The following is a 6149-nucleotide window of genomic DNA, read 5'->3' on the forward strand; positions in this document are numbered from 1 at the left end:
GGAGAATGGTATTAGAAACTAAGAACTGGGAACTGGGTATGGCCATTACTACTGGGGTATCATTTCCCTTAGGCCCTCTTAACTGGCAAAGGAAGTATATATGTGTACACTAACCTGGATATGTGAGCATGTATGTATGTTTTTCTGGTAACGATCTATATCTATATTAAGCTAAACAGAGTTCATACTAATGTCTCCAACTATAATTTATTTCCACATGGATCACTCTAGTGTCCTCTCTTTTTTAAACAACAAAGAATGAACAATCATTATCAAGATAAAGGTAAGGCTGTGAAAATGGCATGTCCTGATTTCATCTGGGCCACTGACACAGCCTTCATAAGAGGAAGAACAGTACCATCAGGACGGTTTGTTACCATTTGAATAGTTATAGCCAGAGATGACTGACTAAAGGAACATTATCAAGGTGTGCCCAAGAGACCCTCAGCCCCTCCTGGATACTACTAACAGTGAAAATGTATTGTGAATTCACACAGTACTGATAACTGCTCTAAGTCCTTTCCATGGATCTTCTCATTTGATTCTCAAAATCCTATGAGATATAATCAGCTCCATTTGACAGATCAGGAACATTAGGTGCAGGAAGGTTAAGTAACTTGACAAGGCTACACGTTAGGATATCACAGAGCCAGGACAGGCATCTGGTGATCCAGACTTAATGCCTTTGCTTTATCCATGTGGCCCTATTGCCACAGAGATGGCAATACCAATATTCTCCACCCGGAGAGAAGCAACTTGGCTCAGTTTGCATGAGTATGAAGCAGGTTCAGATGTGGGGTGCGCATGCAGGCAGCCCTATGTTAGTGTGTGACTGTGTGTGCAGTGTGAATGTGCATATGCATGATATGTGTGTGCTGTGTGCTCTGAGCCAGCACATTGCTGGGAAAAGCTGAAGGGAGAGGGGTGGGGCACTGTGCACAGTGCCCAGGGTGCTGGGAAGCAGCAAGAAGTTGGTCAGTGGGTCAGGCAGCCGGTCACCCAAGCAAAGAGGGTGACAGGTGGGCAGAGCTGTCGGGGGTGACCAGCCGGCTCCCACCTGCTAGGGCTGTCCATCAGCACTAATGCTGGCAGTGCCTGAGGCCAGGACCCCCAGCAGGCCAGCCTCAGAGATGCACCCTTCTAGGAGACATGCATCCCAAGGTGGCAGAGACCCAAGTCCTGGCCCAGACCTAAGCAACCAGGTTCCACTCTGTACGCTTTTACGCACCCTGTGCCAGAGGCTAAAAGCTGCCTTGGCTAGCTCAGAACCTGAGAGCTAAGGGATGGGAAGGGTTCCAGTGGGGACGCATGGCCGGTGGCTGTCCTTCCATATTCATCTATCTGTAATATTCAGATGAATGGAAGTACATGACTTTGCTAGTATTTTGGGATAGGAAAGGCAAGAGGGTCCTCAGAGGTCATCTAAATCACACCTCTTTATTTTTCAGATAAGTAAAACTGAGGTTCAAAGAGGCCCTGGGACCACCTGCAAAGATCCTGGGATTCATCAGGGGTCTGGTAAGAGCTAGAAGATTTAAGGGAGTCTTGCCGGGGTATGTCAGCAGGTGGAGGCTGTGAATAAGTGTGGCGGGGGAGGAGATGAATGTTGAGGCTCCGCAAATCCAGGTAGGGAGGGGGCCAAGGTCTGGCCCGCTGAGCAGGGCACAGCCGGCAAGTGAGAGGCATGGAGAGTGAGGGAGCTGAAGCCCAAGTCATGATCCAGTGAAGGGGCAGGCACGGAGCTGGCAGGTGGTGGCGCCAACGCAGGGCTGGGCGCCGCCGGTCCAGCGTTGGAGAGACTGGGATGGGGCTGGTGACTCCCGCCCGCCTGAGGACAGAGATGGAGGCCGGTGGGCAAAGCGGGGAGGATCTGGGGCGGGGCCGTGGGGGTGCTGGGGAGAGACGGGGGTGCCAGCACCGGGTCATTGGGCGGGGAGGGCCTGGAGAGCGCTGGGCATGGCGGGGAGGGGTTAGAGAGCGCTGGGCAGAGCGGGGAGATGGGAGCCGCGCTGGGGCGTGGGGAGGGGCCCGGCGGTGGGCGCGCGGCCGCCTGGAGAGGCCGGGGCCAGGCCGGGGCTGCGGTGAGGGGAGGCGCGTGGCCGGCCGCCCCCAGCTGTGGCGTCGTTCAGGCCCGGATTAGCGGGGCCGGGGCCAGGGATTAGGGGCAGTGGCCGCACCTGGCGGGGCGGCCGCAGGGCTAATGCTGTGTGACCGCGGCGGCCCCGCCCGACAACTGGCTTCCTCCCGCCCTGGAGGGCTGTGGGCTCGTTAGCCCCGCCAGCGTGTGCGCGGGGTGCGGCTGCGGACGGCCAGTGCACGTGTGCCGCGGGGGGCCCTGCGGCTGGCGCTGATGGCCACCGGCTGCGCCCGGCTCCAGGGGGTCCCAGGAGCGAGGCTGCCCCAGGGGCCGCGGGGAGAGGCGAGGCACTCGATTGCGTGCGGCCGCGAGCTCTAGTCACTGTGCGACGGTGTGGTCCCGGGGGTCCAACTGGGGGTGCCTCTCTGATATGACAATCCCTGTTCTCACCCTATGTGGGCCGTGTGTCACTGTCCAGGACCTTAGCCCATATTCGGAGTATCTCTGTAACTAGACTGTCTATGGGACACGTCCATATTCTGAGTGTGTTTAGCAGTATGGGGAAGAGCTTCCACCTTCCTCGGGACCTGCTGCTCAAGTTTCTTCTGCAGATATACCTTTGGCTAGCTAAGACCCTGACAGCTATGGGATGGGAAGGGTTCCAGTGGGGACACATGGCCGGTGAATATCCTTCCATATTCATCTTTCTGTAGTATTCAGATGAATGGAAGTACCTGACCTTACTAGTGTTTGGGGATAGGAAATGCAAGAGGGTCCTCAGAGGTCATCTAAATCACACCTCTTTATTTTTCAGATAAGTAAAACTGAGGTTCAAAGAGGCCCTGGAACCACCTGCAAAGATCCTGGGATTCATTAGGGGTCTGGTAAGACCACAAGCTCCTTCCCAGCCGGAGTGTCTCAGCCATCATCCCACAGGCCTCAGGCCTCTGGTGCTGAAATGGAGACCTCTCAAACAGCAGACAGGAGACCTGTCCTCCTCAAACTCAGGCCTGTCCCCCTAGGCCCCTCCTCATCCAAGGCCTACCTAAGGGCCCCCAGCCATGCTCTAACATGCCCCCTTTCCTACCAAAATAATTGGATCTGAACAAAACTTGTGTTAGAACTGAGAGGTTTTATCGAACTTCATAGGTGAGCCTCCAGGCCTTTGCACCTGCTGTTCCTCTGCCTGAAAGGACACTCCCTTCCCTTTTCCTAGAGCTGAGGAGCCACCTCCACTGGCAAGCCCGCTCTGCTGCAACCGACTCCACACCACCCTTCCTTTTCCTTGCAGAACCTTGGATCACACCTGACTCTGGCTATTCCAGTCATCTCCACCTCCTGGAGACAGTTGCTGCATAAGAACAAAGACAGGGCCCAGACCAGGCCTGGAGGGATAAGTGACAGGGATATGGGCACTGAGCTGAGGCACTGGGCAGGCAGAGCCACTGCCCTTACCCCTACCATGAACCCCTAGAGAGAGGCTGCTAGAACCTTCATTTCTAAGGAGTAGGAGAGTGTGGCTACCCCTGCCTCTAATTATTCCTCCACAGACACACAGGCCTTCTCGCCAACTAGGGAGCACCCATCTGCCAAGAGCAGCCCTGCCCCCACACCAGGCTCCCCAGCAGTGAGGAGCTGGGCTGGGCTGTCCTTACCCGCCCTCCTGGTTCTTCCCTGGCCCTGCCTGGGGATGCCAGGACCCACAGCAGGTGCCTGGACAGGCTTGGGGATGAAGAGGGGGCTGGGCACAGAAGGCCACCCTCTGGCCAAGAACAGAACTTAGAGAAACAAGTTCCAGAATCCTCTTTGACCTCCTTTTCCCCACCCACTCTTTAGTTCTGTTAATAATAACAGCTACCGTTTACCAGGCACCTAATGTCTTTCTTTGCACAGTATTTGACACTGTGTGTGCATTGTTTGTTTAATCCTAAATCAATCCTGAAACATAGGTATTATGATCCTCATCTTTCTGATGAGGAAATAGAAATTCAGAGAGGCTATATCCCTTGTCCAAGGTCAGTGTTGGACTGGTCAGTGGCAGAGCCAAGATTCACACCCCACATCTTTCCATGCCCTTGTCTTCCAATGCTGACCCCAGGTGCTGCTCTCCTCACCCTAGGTGGTGACTCTCTGCTATGCCTCTGCCTCCCACATTAGCTTGAGAGCAGTGGGATAGCAAGGACTGTCCTTTCCTCTCAATGGTCCCAGTGAAGGAATGAAGGAATGCTTGTAGAATATTACCTTGGCTGTTAGAGGGCACAGCATGGTAGTTACACACATGGGCTCAGGAGCCCAAGGGCTGGGGTTCAAATCTCAGCTCTTACTTCCTTTATGACCTTGAGACACTAGTATTTCTGTCTCAGTTTTCTCATCTGTCAAATGGGCATGATAGCAAATGCTGGTATTGAGGAGACTGAGTTAGGAAAAGTTCCTGTCCTATAGTAAGTAGTGCCTGTGTTAGATAAGATGCAGTATCTCCCACTAGGCTAGAAGGGGCCCGGTCCCACTCTCTGCTTGCATCCCCAGCACTTAGCACAGGGTTTGCCTGGAGTAGGTCCTTCCCTTCCTCATCTATAAAATATGACTGAAAATACCCACCTGGCAAGATTAAGAGGATGTATGTAAACTGCCTGGCACAGGGCAGAAGTTGGAATCAGTAGTAGCACCAGTGGAGGGTGGGCTGTTGGTAGGATAATGGGGAGGGAGGGGTATAGCCAGGTTAGGCTCTTCTGAATGCCCCATTTTTGGATCCAGAGGCAGAGTCTTCACCCAATGTCCTCCTCTTGCCCATGTAACATTCAGGCCCTGGTACGGAGGACACATAGGACCTCACTCAGATGGTGGCCTCTCCACCATGTGGAGAAATCCCCATGCCAGTGGGTACCCAGGGGCTAAAGTGTCTCCTCTTCACCTATTCTAGACCTTTCCCCAAGGGACTGGCAGCTTAGTGTTTTGAGAATGGAGCCAGGTGGACAGGGAGGCACCCGGGAGATCATCCCAAGCCAAACTTTTTTAGGAGTGGAATCCTGTCTTCAGATAAATTCTTAGGTGAAACCCTGATATGTAAAGCAGACAGAAGCATTATTTTGTGCCATAAATTGATTAATAAGTTCATGTAGATAACTGTTATTTCTTTTCTTTTTTTTTTTTTTTTTTTGAGACGGAGTCTTGCTGTGTCACTCAGACTGGAGTGTGGTGGTGCGATCTTGGCTCACTGCAGTGTCCGCCTCCTGGCTTCAAGCAATTCTTCTGCCTCAGCCTCCAGAGTAGCTGGGATTACAGGTGCATGCCACCACACCTGGCACACCTGGCTAATTTTTGTATTATTAGTAGAGATGGGGTTTTACCATGTTGGCCAGGCTGGTCTCAAACTCCTGACTTCAGGTCATCTGCCCACCTCAGCCTCCCAAAATGTTGGGATTACAAGCATGAACCACTGTGCCCAGCCATAGCAGTTATTATTTCTTATACTACAAAAGAGCCTGGCACATAGTAGGCATTCAAGATATAATTGTTGAATGAATGGATAGTCCATCAGTGGAGGAAAAAAATGAGGCTATTTCAATGAAAACAAATCTATGAAATCAGGGGGTAAATATGTATGATGGTTGGTGGATACTCTGGCCTGAAATCTAATCCAACATTTGTGAAATCCTTATAGCACTTCTGAATGGCCCAGGACTCCAGAAAACACAGGTTGAAAATAACAAGTTCTCCTTTTGGTGGATGGGGACACTAAGGTCAGAAGCTCAGAGGAAGATTTGGGCTAGAAGCCAGGTCTTCTGGTTCCCCCTCCAAGGCTTCAGGCGCTCCTCAGCCCCTTGATACATTGCATTCTAGGGCCCTGGGTTGGAGTTCTTCCTGTCACTTTCACCCTGGCTGGGACAGCCTGTGTGTCAGGGGCCGCCATCCTGCTCAGGCATTTCCCACCAGCCTCTGCCCCAAGCCTAGGCCAGGCAGGAGCCAGATTCCTCCGACTGACTTCAGGATGGGCTCTGTTTCTAGTGTCTATTATCTAGGCAAGGAAAGCCCATGGCCCAAGACCCTCTTGGAACCATGGGGCCCCAAATGG

General features: G+C 52.8%; 1 long non-coding RNA gene across 1 annotated transcript; it reads left to right on the forward strand.

Moving 5' to 3' along the window:
• The first annotated feature begins 1655 nt into the window (after positions 1-1655).
• Positions 1656-4674, forward strand: LOC103796232 (uncharacterized). Its single transcript, XR_623946.5, has 3 exons — positions 1656-1850; positions 2892-2961; positions 3294-4674. It is a non-coding gene; the product is annotated as an uncharacterized LOC103796232 (long non-coding RNA).
• The last annotated feature ends 1475 nt before the right edge of the window (positions 4675-6149 follow it).

This window comes from Callithrix jacchus, chromosome 10, assembly GCF_049354715.1.
Source record: "Callithrix jacchus isolate 240 chromosome 10, calJac240_pri, whole genome shotgun sequence".
Lineage (NCBI taxonomy): Eukaryota > Metazoa > Chordata > Mammalia > Primates > Cebidae > Callithrix > Callithrix jacchus.